Here is a 23,020-nt window from a genome sequence, read left to right on the forward strand (position 1 = left end):
GGCACTGTCTCAAAGATGGTAGGCGGAAAACTCAGGGCTCTAAGTTCCACGGAGAAGTCACAAAAGTGACAGAGTCCACTGTCCCGTGACCCATTCCTTGTGATGTGACAGCAGGCACCCAGAGGCTTTCCTTCCTGAATTCGCCTTGCTGACTCACGCAACAGAATAAAACTTAGTATCCTCAGATCAATGAGAAAGCGACACGGCTGAGGTAGAAAAGCATAATCTTGAGCAAAGCAGGAAGTGCCACGTGAATCGGGTTCTGACAAAGGAGAAGAGAAATGAAAACTCAAGAGGCACCAACCGCCTGCTAGGACCCACAGCTTCGTCCTTTCTGGCAGGCTTGTGATTCCCCTACTACCGAGGTGAAAACTGACGCTCAAAAGCTGCTAAGACCTGCCTGGAGATGCTCAGCAAGAGGCAGTGTTTGTATTTGAACACTCGGAGCCTCTGTCTCCAAAGCCCGTGCCTTCTCTTTCCAGTTTCTTCCACTCTACGCTACCTGCAAAGTGAGACCAATTTTAAGGGTGAAATCTTACAATCCTTCCTGTAACTGTCACTTCTATTAAGAAGTCCACCAATTTCATGTCCTACGTTACCATCAAGGCAGGTCATGAATTGCATGAGTTGGGCACTTGCTCTCTCATAGCAAAGAACTGGCACAAAATACAGAGACAGCAGCCCAAATGAGATGTACTCTGCTGAAAAGGCCTCACAATGTCCCTGATAGTGGAGGAGCTCAGCTCTTTATTATCCACTGTGACTTCGTCCTTGATGGGGGAGGGAGCCTGGCACTTTATTAAGAGTCCACTGTGACTTCGTGAATATGAAAGGAAGAGGAGCATGGCATGTAGGCCATCATGGCAGATGGCAACAACAGTCACCAGATGAGCCAATGTGAAGAGAATCCTGTCATTGCTGTGAAGAATGAAACACAAGCTCTCAGGACATGTCACCATGAGCAGGGGCTGTGAAGCCAGCACCCAGGACAACTCGAGGAGACAGGGCAAGACTGGGACAGGGGATGGGCAGCTTGGATATTTGTCAGAAGGGTTTGCAGTGAGTGGAACCGGCCCCAGGACCCCCATCTTAAAGCAAAAAATTCTTGCCTCCTCTCTTTCATCTATTCACTCACTCACTCCTTCATTTCTTAAGCACCTGCTAAGGGCCCAGCATTGTTAGGTGTTGAAGATACAGCTGTGAGCAAAAACAGAGGCTATCCCTCCCCTAGTGGAGCTTCTGATCAAGTGAGAGAGGAAAAGATTATTCGAATAATCAGTGGGAGCAGTACACACCGAGGTCAGTGCTGTCAACCAAGAAACACCATTCCATGTGTGAAAATAAAAACGGAAATGGAGCTACGCTGGCAGTCAGCGAAGGTTCCCATGGGGGAATCGCCGCTTGAGCCAGACCTGCAGGATGAGTAAAGGTTACTGCTCAAGTGTGGGCTCACAACGGGAGGCTCTCGGGCAGAGGGAGGCCCACATGCAGAACACAGAGAGATAGGGTGGGCTTCCATCCATCTGGTTCTTAGGACAATCCTGACCATATGAGGAATTCCCTGGAGCTCAGTTGCCCGCGCAGGATGCCCTAGAATTGGTCGGACTGCTGTATTCTTTGTGATGTGTCGACAGGCACCCAGAACCTGTCCCTCAGCTGTATGCCCCTGTACCTGCTGTCATCATCTCCTGACATCCCTGCCTTTTTCCTCAGTCATTCCGGCACATTTTATCAGATTCCACTTATGCATCACCTCTTCCATGAAGCCCTCAATAATTCCTTCCCCTAAGCTGGCTTCGGCGCCCTTAGCTATGGCCCCACAGTATCTTTGCATGTCTCCATCACGGTATGAGGTATTGCAGTTATTTGTCTAAACAGTTCCTGGTATATGGCAGCCATTTTATGAGTACTGGTTAGCATACTTAAGAAAGGACTCACATATGTGTACCACACGTAAAGTTATCTAAAAAACAAATAGAGAAATATAAAGACCCAGTCAGAAAAAGGGGGAAAAATGGAAATAATGGCTAATATTTATCAAATGTCTAACACAAGCCAACTAATATGTTAAGGGCTTCCTATACACTAATTCACTTATTCTTTACCCCCAACCCATGAGGTATGAATATCTGCATCTTACAAATGAAGACTCTGGCCCAGTGAGGCTAGGTCATTTGTTGGAGGTCATGTGGCTGAATGTCCCTACGTCACCACCATTGCTTCTGCAGCAAGACGGCACCTGGGCAACGCCCAGGGAGAGACACAAGTGGCAAGAACAGGAGAAGATGCTCACCCTCATTTAGAAACTAAAATTAAAACAACAGGGCCTGGAAAAGCACTACAGAGACTGGCCCTAGCCAGGTTTGCCAGGAGCGGGTCTTTCTGTAGGCAGCCCAGATGGCCATCAGAGAGGAACAGTTAAGTCCCTGCACATCATAAATCCCATCCAGCTACAAACAGGGAGGCCGCTCCACACATCCTGACTCGGACAGAGTTCCAAGACGGGTTTTAAGTTAAAAGAGAAATTAATAACAAGGTGTTCTTACCACCTTCAGTCTCCACTCAGGTGTCAACTTGGTAAGGCCTTGGATAACAGATAAATAATGGATAAATGAATACACAGACAGACAGATGATAGACAGACAGACTCATACATACCAATACATATGTACATGGAGAGAGAAAGAAATGGGATAATTCCTGTTCATCACTCAACAAGCAAATACTTAAATAGGTGATATACATCACATATATAATATTTGGTATGTAATAAATTACATATATTTAATATATATAAATACATATACATATATATAAACTTAGAGAATAGTCCAAAAGATCCATGAGCAAACATGAACAGAAGTCACCTCTAAATGTGATTTGGGAAGGGAGAATATGGAGACTTTAACTTTTTAAAAGCTTATATTTTCCCCAGCACTTCGGGAGACCAAGGCAGGCATTTCCCTTGAGGTCAGGAGTTCAAAACCAGCCTGGCCAACATGGCGAAACCCTGCCTCTACTAAAAATACAAAAATTGGGAGGACGATCCAAGATGGCCGTTTAGGAACAGCTCAGGATTGCAGCTCCCAGTGAAAGCGCAGAGGGTGTGTGGACGCCGCGTTTTTATTGCCCACAGACTAGGAAATTCCCGGGCAGAGGTGCTCCATGGTCGCCAGCGCGGCTGTTTCGGCCAGCGCCGCTGCTTTGCCCCGCGCGGCTGCTTTGTCGGCGCCCCGGAGCCGCGGTTCTCCGTACAAAATACACCGGTCCGGGTGCCCTTTAGGTTGGCGATTGGAGCCACGGGAAGTCGCCCATACACTGGTTCAAAAAGGGGACTGAGCAGAGAACCAGGATAGTAGATTCCAGGGCAAAAAAAAAAAAAAAAAAGCGCCACAAACCTCAGTCCCGCTGTTTAAGCCGTCCCAGTGAGTGGCCGCAGGGGAAAACAAACAGACCCCGGCGCCTCTTCAACAGGCGACTGGAACACCAACTTAAAAAAGGCTCTGAGGCAGGGAGCCAGGCGATCAGGCTCGGCTGGCCCCACCCCCACAAAAGAACAGCAACCAGAAACTCTGGATTGAGAGTTCCACAGCAAGCGCAGCTGAACCCGGGACGGTCCAGCTCTGTGGGGGAGGGGCGTCCGCCATTACCCAGGCAGCCCGCCGTTGCCAAGGCAACCCGCCATTGCTGAGGCAGCCCGCCGTTGCCAAGGCAACCCGCCACAGCAGAGACTCCGCCCCAACAGAGGCGGGCCACCATCGCCAAAGCAGTTCTAACTACACCCATATAAACAGGACTGCAGGGAAGTCCACTCGGCAGCGGGGCGGAGCCCACAGCAGCTCAGCAAAGCTGCTATAGGCCGACAGTGACTAGGCTGCCTCCTTGCTGGGCTGGGCAGGTCTGAAGGAAAAAAAAAAAAAAAAGAAGGCGGCAGCATAACGGAAACTCATAAATAAAGCCCTAAATCCCTGGGACAGAGCACCTGGGAACAAAAAGCAGTTTATGAGTTCTGCTGCAGCAGACCTAGAAGTACCTGCCCAGCAGCTCTGAATGAACAACAACAGAGCTCACAGCTCACCATTTGAACTCCTATAAAGAAGAGACCGTCTCCTCAAGCAGCTCCCTGACCCCTATATATCCAAAAAGACACCTCATAAAAGAGAGATCAGATTGACACTAGGCAGGTATCCATCTGGGACAAAGATACCAGAAGAAGAAAACTGGTAACAACCCTTACTGTTCAGCAGCTGCTGCAGGTGAACCCCAGACATGCAGGGCCTGGAGTGAACCTCAGCAGACCTACAGCAGAGGGGCCAGACTGTCAGAAGGAAAACCAAGAAACAGAAATAACCTCATCATCAACAAACAGAACGTCAATCTGAAAGATTTGAGACCCAATCTGAAAGCCAGCAACTACAAAGTCGACAGGTGGATAAATCCTTAAAGATGGGAAGAAACCAGCGCAAAAAGGATGAAAACACCCGAAACCAGAACACCTCTCCTCCTAAAAGGGATCACAACTCCTCACCAGCAAGGGAACAAGGTTGGATGGAGAACGAGTGTGATGAAATGACAGAATCAGACTTCAGAAGGTGGGTAGTAAGAAACTTCTGTGAACTTAAAGAACATGTTCTAACCAAATGCAAAGAAACTAAGAACCTTGAAAAAAGATTTGATGAAATGCTAACGAGAATGGACAAAATAGAAAGGAATATAAGTGAATTGATGGAGCTGAAAAACGCAACACGAGAACTTCGTGAAGCATGCACAAGTATCAACAGCCGAATTGACCAAGCAGAAGAAAGGATATCAGAGGTCGAAGATCAACTCAATGAAATAAAACGGGAAGGCAAGACTGGAGAAAAAAGGGTAAAAAGGAATGAACAAAGTCTCCAAGAAATGTGGGACTATGTGAAAAGACCTAATCTACATCTGATAGGCGTACCCGAATGCGACAAAGAGAATGAATCCAAGCTGGAAAATACTCTTCAGGATATTATCCAGGAAAACTTCCCCAACCTAGCAAGGCAGGCAAACATTCAAGTCCAGGAAATACAGAGAACACCACAAAGATATTCGTCAAGAAGAGCAACCCCAAGGCACATAATCGTCAGATTCACCAGGGTCGAAACGAAAGAGAAAATACTAAGGGCAGCCAGAGAGAAAGGTCGGGTTACCCACAAAGGGAAGCCCATCAGACTCACAGCAGATCTCTCAGCAGAAACCCTACAAGCCAGAAGAGAGTGGGGGCCAATATTCAACATCCTTAAAGAAAAGAACTTTCAACCCGGAATCTCCTATCCAGCCAAACTAAGCTTCATAAGTGAAGGAAAAATAAAATCCTTTGGGAACATGCAAGTACTCAGAGATTTCATCACCACCAGGCCAGCTCTACAAGAGCTCCTGAAAGAGGCTCTACACATATAAAGGAACAGCAAGTACCAGCTCAACTAAAGGGCAAAACAGCCAGCTAGCACCAAAATGGCAGTATCAAATTCACACATAACAATATTAACCCTAAATGTAAATGGACTAAATGCCCCAATCAAAAGACACAGACTGGCAAATTGGATAAAAAGACAAAACCCATCGGTGTGCTGTATCCAGGAAACCCATCTCACATGCCAGGATACACAAAGGCTGAAAATAAAGGGATGGAGGAAGATTTACCAAGCAAATGGAGAGCAAAAAAAAGCAGGAGTTGCAATTCTTATCTCTGATAAATTAGACTTTAAAGCAACAAAGATCATAAGAGACAAAGAGGGACATTACATAATGGTAAAAGGATCAATGCAACAAGAAGAGCTAACGATCCTAAATATATACGCACCCAATACAGGAGCACCCAGATACATAAGGCAAGTTCTTAATGACTTACAAAGAGACTTAGACTCCCACACAATAATAGTGGGAGACTTTAACACCCCATTGTCAACATTAGACAGATCAACCAGACAGAAAATTAACAAGCATATCCAGGACTTGAACTCAGACCTGGACCAAGCAAACCTAATAGACATTTACAGAACTCTCCACCCCAAATCCACAGAATATACATTCTTCTCAGCACCACATCATACCTACTCTAAAATTGACCACATAATTGGGAGTAAATCACTCCTCAGCAAATGCAAAAGAACGGAAATCATAACAAACAGTCTCTCAGACCACAGTGCAATCAAGTTAGAACTCAGAATTCAAAAACTAACCCAGAACCGCACAGCTTCATGGAAACTGAACAACTTGCTCTTGAATGTTGACTGAATAAACAATGAAATGAAGGCAGAAATAAAGATGTTCTTCGAAACCAACGAGAATGAAGATACAACATACCAGAATCTCTGGGACACATTTAAAGCAGTCTCTAGAGGAAAATACATAGCAATAAGTGCCCACATGAGAAGCAAGGAGAGATCAAAAATTGACACCCTATCGTCAAAACTGAAAGAGCTAGAGGAGCAAGATCAAAGAAACTCAAACTCTAGCAGAAGACAAGAAATAGCTAAGATCAGAGCAGAACTGAAGGAGACAGAGACACAAAAAACCCTTCAAAAAATCAATAAATCCAGGAGCTGGTTTTTTGAAAAGATCAACAAAATAGACAGACCACTAGCCAGATTAATAAAAAAGAAAAGAGAGAATAACCAAATTGATGCAATAAAAAACGATAAAGGGGATATCACCACAGATTCCACAGAAATTCAAACCATCATCAGAGATTATTACAAACAACTCTATGCACACAAACTAATAAACCTGGAAGAAATGGATAAATTCCTGGACACTTGCCTCCTGCCAAGTCTAAACCAGGAAGAAGCCGAAACCCTGAACAGACCCATAACAAGGTCTGAAGTTGAGGCAGCAATTAAGAGCTTACCACCCAAAAAAAGCCCAGGTCCAGATGGGTTCACAGCTGAATTCTACCAGACATACAAAGAGGAGCTGGTACCATTTCTACTGAAACTATTCCAAACAATAAAAAAAGAGGGAATTCTTCCCAAATCATTTTATGACACCAACATCATCCTGATTCCAAAACCCGGCAGAGACTCAACAAGAAAAGAAAACTTCAGGCCAATATCCATGATGAACATAGATGCAAAAATCTTCAATAAAATACTGACAAGCTGATTGCAACGGCACATCAAAAAGCTTATCCACCATGATCAAGTAAGCTTCATCCCGGGGATGCAAGGCTGGTTCAACATACGCAAGTCTATAAATGTAATTCACCACATAAACAGAACCAAAGACAAAAACCACATGATTATCTCAATTGATGCAGAGAAGGCCTTTGACAAAATTCAACAGCCCTTTATGCTAAAAACCCTCAATAAGCTAGGTATTGATGGAACGTATCTCAAAATAATAAAAGCTATTTATGACAAACCAACAGCCAATATCATACTGAATGGGCAAAAACTGGAAGCATTCCCCTTGAAATGTGGCACCAGACAAGGATGCCCTCTCTCACCACTGCTATTCAATATAGTATTAGAAGTTCTAGCCAGAGCAATCAGGCAAGAAAAAGAAATAAAGGGCATTCAAATAGGAAAGGAGGAAGTCAAATTGTCTCTATTTGTAGACGACATGATTGTATATCTAGAAGACCCCATCGTCTCAGCCCCAAACCTCCTGAAACTGATAAGGAAGTTCAGCAAAGTCTCAGGATACAAAATCAATGTGCAAAAATCACATACATTCCTATACACCAATAACAGACTTAAAGAGAGCCAAATCAAGAACAAACTTCCGTTCACAATTGCCACAAACAGAATAAAATACCTAGGAATACAACTAACAAGGAATGTAAAGGACCTCTTCAAGGAGAACTACAAGCCACTGCTCAATGAAATAAGAGAGGACACAAACAGATGGAGAAACATTCCATGTTCATGGTTAGGAAGAATCAATATCGTGAAAATGGCCATACTGCCCAAAGTAATTTACAGATTCAATGCTATCCCCATCAAGCTACCAATGACCTTCTTCGCAGAACTGGAAAAAACCACCTTAAACTTCATATGGAACCAAAAGAGAGCCCGCATAGCCAAGTCAATTCTAAGCAAAAAGAACAAAGCGGGGGGCATCACACTACCAGACTTCAAACTATACTACAAGGCTACGGTAATCAAAACAGCATGGTACTGGTACCAAAACAGAGATATAGACCAATGGAACAGAACAGAGGTTTCGGAGGCAACACAACATATCTACAACCATCTGATCTTTGACAAACCAGACAAAAACAAGCAATGGGGAAAGGATTCCCTGTTCAATAAATGGTGTTGGGAAAGCTGGCTAGCCATGTGCAGAAAGCAGAAACTGGACCCCTTCCTGACACCTTACACTAAAATTAACTCCAGATGGATTAAAGACTTAAACATAAGACCTAACACCATAAAAACCCTAGAAGAAAATCTAGGCAAAACCATTCAGGATGTAGGTGTAGGCAAGGACTTCATGGCCAAAACACCAAAAGCATTGACAACAAAAGCCAAAATAGACAAATAAAAACAGCAAAATAAACAATCATTAGAGTGAATTGGCAACCAACAGATTAGGAAAAAATTTTTGCAGTTTACCCATCTGACAAAGGGCTGATATCCAGAATTTACAAAGAACTAAAACAGATATACAAGAAAAAAACTAACAAGCCCATTCAAAAGTGGGCAAAGGATATGAACAGACACTTTACAAAAGAAGACATACATGAGGCCAACAAACATATGAAAAAATGCTCATCATCACTGGTCATCAGAGAAATGCAAATCAAAACTACATTGAGATACCATCTCACGCCAGTTAGAATGGGGATCATTAAAAAATCTGGAGACAACAGATGCTGGAGAAGATGTGGAGAAATAGGAACACTTTTACACTGTTGGTGGGAGTGTAAATTAGTTCAACATTGTGGAAGACAGTGTGGCAATTCCTCAAGGACCTAGAAATAGAAATTCCATTTGACCCAGCAATCCCATTACTGGGTATATATCCAAAGGATTACAAATCGTTCTACTATAAGGACACATGCACACGAATGTTCATTGCAGCACTGTTTACAATAGCAAAGACCTGGAACCAACCCAAATGCCCATCGACGATAGACTGGATAGGGAAAATGTGGCACATATACACCATGGAATATTATGCATCCATCAAAAACGATGAGTTTGGGTCCTTTGTAGGGACATGGATGAACCTGGAAACCATCATTCTCAGCAAACTGACAGAAGAGCAGAAGATCAAACACCGCATGTTCTCACTCATAGGCAGGTGTTGAACAATGAGAACACATGGACACAGGGAGGGGAGCACTACACACTGGGGCCAGTTGGGGGGAAATAGGGGAGGGATGGTGGGGGGTGGGAAGTTGGGGAGAGATAGCAAGGGGAGAAATGCCAGATGTAGGTGATGGGGAGGAAGGCAGCAAATCACACTGCCACGTGTGTTCCTATGCAACAATTTTGCATGTTCTTCACATGTACCCCAAAACCTAAAATGCAATAAAATAAATAAATGGGAAAAAAAAATACAAAAATTATCCAGGCATGGTCGTGGGTGCCTATAATCCCACCTACTTGGGAGGCTGAGGCAGGAGAATCACTTGAACCCAGAAGGTGGAGGTTGCAGTGAGCTGAGATTGTGCCACTGCACTCCAACCTGGGTGACAGAATGAGACACTATCTTAAATATTAATAATTTTAAAATAAAATAGAATGCTTATGTTTTTCATGTTAGTTGAATTTTTTACAACTCATGTATTTGCTTATATCTTTGTAACTTTAGAAAATTAAAAGAAAGGAGAGGAAAATGAAGAGAAATAAAAACATTTTAGGGACCTAGATACACCACACTGACACAGTTGTCTCCTCTTGCCTGAAACCACTCTAATATGGCAGTAAAAGGTTTTTTTAAAAGTATAACACAAGCAAAAGAAAAGAGTCGTCAACAGTGGGTGCCACATTTCTGCACATTGGAAGGTAATGCACAGGGGACAGGCCAAGGTGAGAGGCCTGGCTGGGCAGAGGAAGCATCCAGAGAAGTCCCCTAAAGGGGAAGAAGATACAACAGTACGGAACCTCAGGGCCCCACAGCCCAGGACTCAAGAGGCCCCACGGACCATGGAAAGTGGCTTTGCCTTCACTGGAAGACTCAGGACGGAGGACCCCAAAACCAAATCTGACGTGGCCCTTTAAACGTTCCCCCTCCACCTCACTGCTGTCTTGTGAGGACAAGAAGCCAAGCCAAGCAAATGCTAGGGGTGGTGGGGGCGGTGGCGCAGAGCTGGGGCAGCAGGGAGCAGATAGTCGCATGGGTTGAGCCATTAAGGCCAATCAGAGCTCAGTACCTGGGTCTCACTCAGCCGGGAGATGCCACAAGTGGGAGCTAGGACATCGGAGAAGGCCAAGCAGGAGGGTCGATGGGCATGACAGCTGAGCCGTGTCCTCTGGCTGGCTTTGTAGCCTCGGGAAGGCGTCCCTGTTGAAAGCAGAGCCTGCAGTCTCTCTCCCTGCATGATCGCTGCAAAAGCTCCCGGTGTACCTATCAGAGCTTGGACAAGGAGCCTCCAGAAATGAGCTGAATATTTTTGCACATACGGGCTGTGGTGACACATTGCTCAGCCATGAAGAGAGTGAGTGCATACCATGAGGGGCTTGACTGCAGAGTGGCCATGACCCTGCCCAGGCAGACACATGCTCTGAGGAGCTGACTCAGTCCTGGGAGGCCACCTGGTCTCACCCGTCTCCATGCAGGAATTCCTCTGCCTAACTCTACCTAAGTCCACCCAAACATCCCACAACACGGGGCGCACCAACTTCATCAAGTAGCTCAAGCCACTGGTGGGCAGATTTATTAAACTGAGGTATTCAGAAATTTGTTTTTGGTCTTCTCATTTCCTGCCTTCTTTTCCCTCAACAAAAGCATATGACAAACTCTCATGTGAAACAACTAAAACAAGAGTGACATGATTTGGCTGTGTCCCCACCCAAATCTCATCTTGAATTGTAGTTCCCATAATCCCCATGTGTTATGGGAGGGACCCGGTTGGAGGTGATTGGATCATGGGGGCGGTTACCCTCATGCTGTTCTCGTGCTAATGAGTGAGTTCTCATGAGTTATGATGGTTTTATAAGGGGCTTTCCCCCTTTTGCTCAGCACTTCTCCTTGCTATCACCACGTGAAGGATGTGTTTCCTTCCCCTTGAGCCATGATTGTAAGTTTCCTGAGGCCTGCACAGCCCTATGGAACTGTGAGTCAATTAAACCTCTTTCTTTTATAAATTACCCAGTCTCGGGTATGTCTTTATTAACAGCGTGAGAATAGACTAATACAATCAGATACAGTGGCTAACATGGAGAAGGGGGCGCTGGAGTCCACCCACCTGGCTCCTCACCAGAAGGCCCTCAGAGAACCCCAGGGCTCTGTGGACAGCAACGTTTTACTGACATGAGGTACACAAAACTATTTCCTGGTTCATTTTGTCCCAGGGTCTTGATTTTCTTTCTGGGACAGGATGAAAGAAGTCAAGGAGAAGCCATGTTGCAACATAAAAAGTGCAAATCGAGGCCTTGAGGCTGGCACTCACAGGAACACCACGCCATAGTCAGGTTACACATGAGGAACATAAAAGGGGCTCTGTACACAGGGGCTTCCCTCACCAGCTGTTATTCCACCCCCTGGAATAACATGAATATCTAAAGAAGGCTGCCTCTGTTTTTCATCTCCTGGGTTCTCCTCTTCTAACCAGTCCAGGGTTCTGACTTTTCTCTCTATAGAATCCCTGACCCCCATGGGGGCTTCTCTCTTCTGCCCCAGCCCCTACCAAATATCTTTCCTTTGATGTTTCCCTGGAGTCACCCACACTCTGGGCTCCTTATCAATGGCCTCCCAGGGAGCAGATAGTTGGGTACAGGTTGGAGAGGAGTCTGGGGCAGCCCTTAATGGACAGAATGTCTATCAGCCGAGCTGCCCAGTGGGGTTTAAAGAGGGTGAGACAAAGTTTGAAACAAGCCAGAGAAAGGTCAGAGTGGCTGACATAGGGGCCAGAACCAGATTGTGATATTTCTGCCAGTTCATCAAAAATTTTGGATCAGTCCTTCCATGGATGACCTGCATTAGAGCAGCTGCCAGAAGTACAACAGGGCGTTCCCTGGCACCCAGGCCCCTCCTGCACCTGGCTCCAACCTGCCTTTCAGCTGTCACCCAAGTCTTTGCCGAAGCACAATGGCACCCTGCCCTAAATGCATCTCCTCACCAACTTACAAACATGCTCTGGGCTCTTCTCCTTTGCCATACCACACCTCTTCCCTGTGTATCTGAATCCTCTCCAATCTCAAAAGACAGGAGTGGACCAACCACAAAGAGGAAGTTACAAAGAGTACTTGAGCATGCAAAGGAAAAGCTCAGGGGGCCGGGCACGGTGGCTCAAGCCTGTAATCCCAGCACTTTGGGAGGCCGAGGCAGGTGGACCACGAGGTCAAGAGATCAAGACCATCCTGGTCAACATGGTGAAACCCTGTCTCTATTAAAAATACAAAAAATTAGCTGGGCATGGTGGCGTACACCTGTAGTCCCAGCTACTCAGGAAGCTGAGGCAGGAGAATTGCTTGAATCCAGGAGGCGAAGGTTGTGGTGAGCCGAGATCGCGCCATTGCACTCCAGCCTAGGTAACAAGAGCGAAACTCTGTCTCAAAAAAAAAAAAGAAGGAAAAGCTCAGCTTCAGTGGAGACTAAAGAAATACAAATGAACGATACTGAGCATCCTCTTGCTCCCCTTAAACACACACATCTGGCAAGGCAATGGCAAAACTAGAAAATTACACCTCACTGGTTAACAAATATTTTTTCTTGATGGGGTGAGGAGGGTATGGCAAAATTAGCAGTATAATCCTGCCTCTGGGAACTGAGTCTAGAAAAAAATCCAGAAAAAAATAAAATAAAACCAAAGAAGTTTAGACCTAACCTAAATGTCCAACAAGAGACTGACTACGTAAACCAAATACTGTACGGATTGGGTATCCTTTATCCAAAACGCGTGGGATCAGAAGTATTTTGGATTTCTGATTTTTTTCAGATTCTGGAATACTTGTATTATACTTAACTAGTTAAGCATCCCTAATCTGATAATTGAATGCTGCAATGAGCATTTAGTTCTGGATTTTGGAGCATTTCGGATTTTGGGCTTGGGTATATTCAACCTGTATATCCTTCTGAAAAAATATAAGTGCCACTACTAAAACTCCAATATGAAGAGTTGCCCAATATAAAAACAGATGGAAATAGACATATGCTATACTGAGCAGAAAAATCAAAATGCAAGTGTTTTCATACAAAATATTTTAAACACAGACACACTCAGATGAGTAGAACAGGCTTTTCCACGTGTGTGATTAAGATCAACTGACAAAATCAGATATCACAGGATAAGGTGATGTAAGAAAGTCATTTATAAAGGCCCGGGGATTTAAATTAATTAATAAGGTGAATCACAATTCTGGCTCTACCACATCACCATCTGGAGGCTACTGGCCAGTTCCCTAACTAACTTCGTAAAGCCTCCATTTCTTTGTATGTAAACTGGGGATAAAAAGACAACCTACTTCATAGAATTGTCAGGATTAACAGAGTTGCTCAGTGTAACTTCCTTAGCCCACCAACACCTGACTCATAGCAAGGGCTTAATCAGTGTCTGTTGTTGGTGCCATTGCTGCTGCTGTCATTATTAGCAGCAGCTCACTTGGTATTAGGAAGGCTCGCGTTGGTTTGGATAAAACACTGTCATGCAGTAAGTGTCGTATAGAAATGCATCCTAGGATTAGATCTGTGTCTTGCAGAAGCAGCTGCTTGCCTCCCATCTCTAAAATCAACAATGGAATTTAAGTCAACTTCAACACTTGCCAGTTGTATTGAAGTCCACACCAAGTAGATGATTTCGTTTAAACAAAACAATTATTTCACTTAAATGAACTTCAGTTTAAATGCAGTAATTTACTTGGTGTAGATTTTGCTATTTCTTCCAGAATGGAAATAAACTTTAACAATTAAGGTAGTTCCCTTTACAAAGCAGAGATGTGCATGTGCGCTTAAATAATTTTAATAATCAGGATGACAAAATTAACATTTCCTTGTTACCATCTGGTTTCTTGCCCACTCAAGAATACAAACCCATTTGGATACCCTTTCTTCCCCCCAAATTCCCCTAAATGCCTGTAGTGGGATGGACAGCAAACCCCTAAAGATCTAAAGATCTCATGTCCTCATCCCTGGTACCTGTGAATGTGGTACCTGACATGGCAAAATGGACTTTGTGAATGTGATTAAGTTAAGGATTTTGGGTTGGGAGATTATCCTGGTTTGTCCTGGTGTGCCCAGTGTAGTCACATGAGTCCTTGCAGAAGGGAGGCGGCGGGCTTGGAGTCAGAGAAGAAGATGTGAGCATGGACGCAAAGGTTAGATGGACGAGAGGCCACGAGGCAAGGAGTATGTGCAGCCACTGGAAGCCGGAAAAGGCGAGGAAATGGATTCACCCACAGGGCCTCCAGAAGGAGCACAGCCCTGCCGATGCATTTTAGATTTCCAACTCCAGAACCATAAGAGAAGAAGGTGGTGTTGCTTTAAGCCACCAAGTTGGTAGGAATTTGTTACAGCAGCCATAGGGAACTAATACGGTACCCCTTTGTTCACTAAGAGCACTTCAATTTCCCAGATGGGAGTGTGGGTTCAGAAGTGGGCACTGTGATCCCATTCCAGCTCCACCTTCTGTGACACTTGGACAAACTCAAGCAATGCACGTGTCTTCTTTAAGCATCAATTTCCCAGTGTGAGAAGCAGTAGCTGTCGAGGAAATTCAATGCACAGCTTCTTGGAGAGCACTTAGAAGGCTCTCTTGCACATGGCAAGCAGTAGGGCTACGGTAGCTGTTATTTTTCATCCTACTTGCTAGCTTCTTTTTCTTCTCCATTTTTTTTTAACAAAAACAGCTTTACTAAGATTTATTTTACATACTGTAAAATTCGACCATATGAAGTGCACAATTCAGTGATTTTTAGTGTAATGTGCAGAGTTGTGCAACTGTCCCCGTAATCTAATTTCAGAACATTTTCATTGCCCGAAATGAAATGCCGTAACCATTAGCAGTCACTCCCCACTCCCTCCTCCCCTCAGCCCCTGGCAACCACTAATCTACTTTCTGTCTCTACAGATTCACCTATTCTGGACACTTTATATAAATGGAATCATATCATATGTTGTTTTGAGGTTCATCCACGTTGCCACATGGATCAGCTCTTCATTCCTCTTTATGACTGAATAACAGTCTGTCGTATGAAAAGACTACATTTTGTTTATCCATTCATCAGTTGATAAAGACCTTTATCCCTTTTTTGCCATTTCTTCTAGCATTGAAATAAACTCTGACAACTGAGGGAGTTCCTTTTATGATGCACAGATGTGCACGCGTGTGTGTATATATATGTACGAGTGATGTGTGCATGTGTGTGTGATATGAATATGTGCATGCATATTGTACATGCATGCATGTGTGTGTCTTTTAACCTAAGGCCCTGAGGAAAATCATCAGGACCAGAGGTCCCACCTCCCTGGAATGCCATGTCAGCATCTCTGATGCTACTGAAGATGCGAGGCAGGCCCAGGGGTGTTGGCCAGAACAATGACCATGGTACCTGGGAAAGGTCTGTTGGCTTTAACCTGAATCCCTAAAGTACCCTTCTTCCTTTATAAAACTGGTCACCGACCTCCAACACCTTTAGCATCACCAGACCCAGCATCCCACCCTAATTCCTTCCCTCAGTGCTGTGTCTTACCCTTACTGAACCTCAGTTTCCCCATCTATAAACAAGGTTAATCTCAGGTAACTTTGTTATGTTGTTATGTTGTTAAACTGCTATGTCAGAGAACTGCTGAGGAAATTCAATCACACTTAGTAGATCAAATAGAAAGAGCAAGGCTTTGCCTGTAGCAGGAACTCAAGAAATGTTAGTTAGTGTTGCTGCTACCGCCACCACCGCCGCCGCCACCATTCATGAAGACTGGCTGTCTTGAGCAGTCAGGGTGGAGGAAGGCCCTGGGGTCCACCTCAATGGGGAGAGTGGCTTTTCACCGACATTAGTAAGTGAATTTTTATTATTGTTTTGGAACCCTCTATGGATACTGTACCCCGTACTGCTTGCTCCTGGGGCAGGGAGGATTGCTTCCACTCCCCACTGAACCCTTCTTGGAAGTCTTCTGATGGATAGCCATGAGGAAACAGTGCCTAAGACTTTACTAAGTCATTGAGAAAGGAAAGGAACATCTGAGAAGGTAGGAAAAGCAATTACTTGGTTTCTAAACCATGACAGTGGTCAAGACTCCATCAGCCTCTTCTGGGCACCAAAATCAAATCTCCAGAATATAAGAGCCAAGCGGGGAGAATGGATTCTCCCCTTGGATCTGCCATGGGGCATATTGCTCCTGGTTGAATCATCAGATTTCCCATCACAGCCTGGTCCTTTCCACATGCATAGGGCGGTGGCCAAGTTGGACAGAGTCTTAACACCACCACATCAAAGAGTCTGAAGTTAGTTCATTAGCACAAGTTCCTTGTTTGCTTTGAAAGACAAAACATTTTTAAAAAAACCTTAAGTCTTTGTGGTTACCGATTTGGAAAAATCATCTGCTTTTAAAAATCGAAAAGATTAGTGAAAGTGTGTTGGCCTGGAGATGGGTGCTTGAAGTGTGTCAGGAGGAGCAGCTGGGCTCAGGGAGGTGGTTACATGGATACCTGTGCTGACTAGAGGCTGGCCCGGGGAACTCCCTTCCCGGTCTCTCGGTGATTCACCGGATAGTTTGGGGCCGCTGCTGGTGACACTCAGAGCCTTCCTGAACCAGCTTCCCCTGGGCCTCTTCTGAGACAAGCTTGGCACCCAGAGAAGCAGTGGTGATTCTAAAGGTAATGAACTGGGGTTAAGTTCAGGGCAAGTAATAAGATGCTTCTGAAATACTCCTAATTTTGAGGAAGTACCAAGGGAGCTGTAATAAGCCCACAAGGGTTATTCAGGACTTTCACTACTGCATTCTGAAGTGAGACTGACTTATAATTTGCCTTTCTCCTCCTCTCTTTGCCTTGTTTGGAAATCCAGGTCATACCGACCTCATCACAGGAGCTGGGAGTACTTTCTCTGTTTCCTCTTCTCTGTAACCATTCGGGTAAGGGAGGGGTTATCTGCTCTAGAATGTGTGGTCAGATGATCTATTCTAGAATGTTTAGATTTGCCTACAAAACCATCTGGGCCTTGTGTTCCTCCTTTCTTACTTCTTCTGAGGACTTTTTAACAACACATTCAATTTCTTTTCTTTTTTACTTTTTTTTTTAATTGAGACAAGGTCTTGCTCTGCCAGTCAGGCTGGGGTGCAGTGGCACAATCACAGCTCACTGCAGCCTCGACCTCCTGGGCTCAAGTGAACCTCCTACCTCAGCTCCCTTGTTAGCTGGGACTACAGGCATGCGCCACCACACCTGGCTAATTTTTGTATTTTTTTTGGAGAGAGGGTTTCGTCATGTTGCCCAGGCTGGTCTCAAACTCCTGGGCTCAAGTTATCCACCCACCTCAGCCTCCTAAAAGTACTGGGATTACAAGAGTGAGCCACCGCTCCTGAACTAATTTCTTTAATAGTTACTTCTCTATTGAGGTTTTCTAGCCCTCCTTTAGGCTGTTTTATTGAGTCTTATTTCACTAGGGAAGTGATGACTTTATCTAGGTTTTCAAATTGAATGGCATGGAGTTAGTCAGCATTTCAAGCTCAGAAGGACCATACCCTTCTATCAATAAACAAGGAGGATGTCAAAGAAGTATATCCTGTGCCACCAAGCACTCCTGATCCCCCCACCCCCAGTCAGAACATGTTTTTGTCAGTAATCAGGGCTTAGGAAAATATTATCGCCTGGAATCCAGCTGAGTGGCGGTACAGAGCAAGCTCAGTAGTTAAATTTGTAGTCAAATTGCCCGAGTTTCTCTCCTAATCCCAAACTGGGCACCTGTAGCCTCAGTCTCCACCTCTGTAAAATGGGTAGAACAACCACCTCTCAGGGCTGTCACATGAGGATCACATAGGGTACTTTGGAAACTCCAAGACTTCATCTGAGGAGAGTACTTATACTCTGAAACTTTCAACCTTACAGCTCTTCATTTCGGAAACTTGCCATTTACCAAGTCTTCTGAATGCCAGCTCCAGGTGCTGAGCATAAGCACTTCAAGTTTCCTCAGTACCGCCACCTGGAAGGCACGACGCCATCTGCATTTTCATCCCAACCATCCTGGAGCTTATTCCTCTAGAGCAATAGCAGTTCTGAAACCGGGCTCTCTGGACCAACAGCAGCATCTAGAAACTTCTGCTGGAAATGCAGATTCTCAGGCTCCACGCTACACCTACTAAATCAGAATGCTGAAGGCAGACAGAGCCGTCTGTGTTTTAATATGCCCTCCAGGGGATTCTGATCCTGGGTCCATGTTTGGGAGCCCTACATTCTTAAAAGCTACAGGGCATTTCCCATGCTGGCACTTCGTTCCCAAGTGCTTTTAAAACATAGGTCTCTAGTATGATCAATAAAGGGAAAAACGATAATCATGCTGAAAGAGTGAGTAGGAAGAGATAAACAAACGTTCTAGAAGTGAAAGCTGAGATCAATGGAAAGAAAACGGCAAATGTTGGGTGTGTGTGTGTGTGTGTGTGTGTGTATGTGTGTGTGTGTGTGTTGTGTGGGATGACTCGCTCAATGGTAGAGATAATTTTGCAAACACTGAATCATGCAATGTGTGAGATGCAACGTCTGCGTGGCAGACAACAGCCATGAAGATGCAAGGAAAAGGATCTCAAATGTCCTTTGAGAAACATGGACACGGGGCCACAAGACTGGCATCAACGGTGATGCTCATCACCTTCCTGGAATTTGGAGAAAGCTGCCAGTCTAAATGCTATTCTAGGGCTCAAAGAGAAATGACGGCTCCTAGTTAGGGATGTTTCGCTGGTTAAAGGCTCATGTGAATCTGTAAAGCACCAATGCTTCGGCCTATTTAGACAACACTGCTAAGCAGTTCTCCAGGGCAGAACCACAGCAAGGGTTAGCAAACCCGTCAGCTTTTCTGTACAGATGAAACTGGTGTGTTTTAGAAAAAACAGAGACAGAGAGATGCTTAGTAGAAAGTGCAGCAGCAAGGCAGAGAAACTATGTCAGGTCTTCAAACTTTGAAGGACCAGATCACATTGCTTCTCACAAGCTTCAAATCCAGGGAGTAATAACGGATCCACCAACAAATGGATCTAGGAACCATCTATTACAACCAAACACAGCTGCTGGAGCTCCTGTGAACACCTGCGGCTGTTAGAATTCATCATTAATGTACAAAACCCACCCCCCAGCCCCCTGAGATCCTGATTCATTCAACTGGGATAGAGCCCATTTTAACAAGCTCTCCAAGGGATACTGAGGCAGATGGGCCCCAGACCACAAAGCCAGTACTCATTGCCAGAGAAGATCCAAAATCAAGAGCAGTGTAGAACCGATGCACATGCCCCACAAGCGTTGCTGGGGGAAAAAAACGCAGTCTGAAACCAAAACACCATCCGCCAGAGCCCCAATTTAGCATTTGTTCCACAGCAGATCAGGGAAGTCAGCAGTAAATGAGTAACATGTTACATAAGTTGCTGTTCTGTATGCAGAACCTTAACTCACCAAAGAGAAGTAAAAACCATATAAAAAGCAACAGCCCACCCCCAAAACAAATGCTGTCCAACTGTAGCCAGGATTCCCCCATTCCCTTCTGCTGGACTAAGATGTCCTCCTTTGAGCTGCAAACCCCCAGGGCTCACCCTTGGGCCTCTGGAGGCTGGATCCTTCCATCCAGGTCAGGGAAGGTGAGGTTAGGGAACAGGGTAGACGGAGGACACTCAGGGCCGCATGGGCATGAACACTGGCTTCAGCAAAGCTTCCCTCTGGCTGAAAACACGTGGAAACATGCTTTGCTGGACTAGACCTCTGGCCCATTGCTGAAAAGTTCGGGAACCACAACCGAACCACAACCGCTCTCTCTCCGGTCTTGTCCAAGAACAAACTGCTCTCTTCAACATTCTCCTTTTCTCTCAGGCAAGGACTCTCAGTCTTTTCCTCTTCCCAGTTCCCCCAGACCTGGCTAACAGGCTAGCTCTAACTAGAATGGTAAAGGCTGATGGTGACTAGGACAATTATCACACCAGTGACCACAGACGATGCCATTGCAGGTATGGTGTAGGCATGTACATAGATGTAACATATGTTACTCCTTCCATGGAGCCAGCCTCAGGCGCCTTCTCAACATGGAACCAGAGGCAGGCATTCCAACTTCCTGGCAAACAGAGGGAGGCTTTAAGTTTCAGAGGGAAAAGTCCATACCTATCTCTTCATTATTCTACTTCAAGCACCCAGCATGGCGACTAACTCTTAGGAGGTGATCAAAAAAATCAGTATTGAATTGAATTAAATTCACACCTGATGTGAAATTTCAGTGCCCATCCCCCACACACATTTTGCCAGAAAGCTCATCTCAAAATGCAGTAGAGTCACCCAGGAAGCTTGTTAAAAGTCCATCTTCTGGGCTGGACCTCAGACTTAGGAAATGAGACTCCATGTGATCTGTGTCTCTCACCAGTTGCCAGGTAATCTAATACACGCAGAATCCGAGAACCAGTGCCTTAACCTTACAGGAGGATCTCACAGGCACCAATGCTATGGGATGTGATGAAGCAAAAGGGCCCTTTTGAAACAGACAAAACAGAGGCTGGCATCAGCTGAAGCATGAGTAGAGAACATACAACATCAGGAAAATATGAGGAAGGTAAGAGATTCAGAAAGTGAGAAAGGTCTACAGTAGCATTTTCAGCTAACAGGACTATCATGGATCCCAACAAGCTGGCCCTCGCCTGTTTTCCGTTTGTGGGTTACCATGCCTTATCACCAGATCATGGACCGGGGGCATCAGCAAAGCCCAGGGATGAAGAGCACAGAGCTGGCAGCTCTGCCTCACCACAGAAGGCTGCACAACACGAGAGGCACACCCTCATGTAGACCTCTCAACAAGTCCAGCTTCTCTCCTCCATGCTGCAGACTGTCAGCTACAGTCAGCACATCTTCCTCCCTCGTGCTTTACTCTTGGGCTTGCCCCATTTTGAGCAGGGCAGGAGGCTGCTAACAGCCGGAATGCAGGGAACCATGCCAGAGCTGTACCCCTGCACTTAAGAAGCCACCAAAGCTCCCCACGCCGCCCTTCCTGAGACAGGGAACTCCGCCACCACCAGCAGCCGTCACAGCAACATCAAACACGGATGTTTATGCCAAGCCCCATTTACATGAGCCCACTTCTCCCCGAGAGATGAATTTCTAAAACAAACAGCTTTTACATATGTTCGCAGGCACAGTCACGTCAGCGTCAGGGATCCCCAGACGGAAACATGAGTCAGTCTGGGGCAAAGATGCTAAGTAAATCCTGTTTGGGTGAAATTCCTCTCTCTGCAGAAAGAGGAGCCTCAACGCAGATTGCTCAGCAGAAGTCCCTAAAGATGGCAAGCTCTCCGAGGGAAGCCCACTCTGCACATTCTGCACTCCAGATCTACCATCGTCACACTGACACGCATTGGCCACATCACTCCAAACTTCCGTGAGCCCTTCTAACCATTCCCCTGCATCCCAACATCCCTGTCTGCACACACGCCCTGGTTTCGTCGGGGAATCTGGTGGCCTTGGTTGTTGGGCACCGGTTGTCCACACTCCTGTAGGATTTCCAGACATCCCAAGGCTCGGGTCTCTGGCAGCCAAAGAGACAAATGCCACCAAGTATACACGCAGGTGTCTGAGAAATGAGGGATTGCACATAACTAGGACAGGCAGCTAACCTGAAAGACCCGATGCCATGAAGGACTCAGGTAAGGAGCAATGTGACTACACAGGAAATCTCACGCTTGGGAGCATGAACTACAGGGTCATTACCTCCTGTCACTGTATTTTTGGCCGTAGAGACTTCGGAAAAAGGAGGAATTCCATAACCTAATACAAGATAAGCAGGCTGCATTACAATGAAGGTGCAAATCAAAAGAATTAGCACAGGATGACGTCAACCCAGCATTTAGGACCTGCTGTGGTCTGAATGTTTATGTTCCCCCAAAATTCATTTGAAGAAACATAACCCACCATGCAATCATAGCATTAACGGGGAGCAGGGAACCTTTAGGAGGTAATTAAGTCATAAGAGCTCTGTTCTTGTGGATGGGGTTAGTGCTCTTATAAAAGAGGCTGATGAATGCTGCCTTGCCCCTTCTATCACATGAGGACACAGAAGGCATCAGCTAACAGGAAGAGGCCCTCACCAGATGCGGCATCTGCCGGTGCCTTCATCATGGACTTCTAGCCCCCAGAATTGTGAGAAATTAGTTTTCTGTTTTTCATAAATTACCCATTCTAAGCTGTTTTGTTACAGCAGCCTGAACAGGCTAAGACACGACCTAACACAGGCCAGTCATCCAACCTAGAGTGGCAGAAGGGCAGGAGACTCCAGCACAGGTGCTGGCACAGTCAACTCCAAGTCCACACTGTGCCTGAGCACACAGTGCAGACCCCAACCCAGACCCCACCTTTCTGGGGTACAGTGCTAGGGGCATGATGGGGCTGTAAGCAAGGGCTCTGTACCGTGTTGTAGAGGGCTCTGTACCGTGGGAGGCACTGGCCTGCTGAGGACATGCACCTCAGATCCTGGGGGTAAGGACTTGAGCTGCCCTCAGAAAACTGGGTCTAGAGGGGTTACCATGCCCTTGGGTGTCTTGAAGTACAGTCTGGAACTTTGGACCCATTCCGGACCTTGGCTGGAGCATCACAGGCTTAGCCTCCCCCCGGCAAGCATGAGGGTCTGTAACCAATGCGGGGCTATGACTGAGTCTACAAGGCTCTAGGTGAGAGAGACGAAGGGGGAATTACTGGCCACCTACAAGGTGGGGA

At 45.6% G+C, this 23,020-nt stretch overlaps 1 protein-coding gene across 1 annotated transcript in view; it reads right to left on the reverse strand.

Annotated features, from left to right (window-relative positions):
* Positions 1–23,020, reverse strand: part of CDYL2 (chromodomain Y like 2) — a 209,276-nt gene that overhangs the window by 67,799 nt on the left and 118,457 nt on the right. The window lies entirely within an intron of this gene.

The sequence above is a fragment of the Sapajus apella genome, unplaced genomic scaffold (assembly GCF_009761245.1).
Source record: "Sapajus apella isolate SASKATOON/1434 unplaced genomic scaffold, GSC_monkey_1.0 scaffold15, whole genome shotgun sequence".
Taxonomy (NCBI): domain Eukaryota; kingdom Metazoa; phylum Chordata; class Mammalia; order Primates; family Cebidae; genus Sapajus; species Sapajus apella.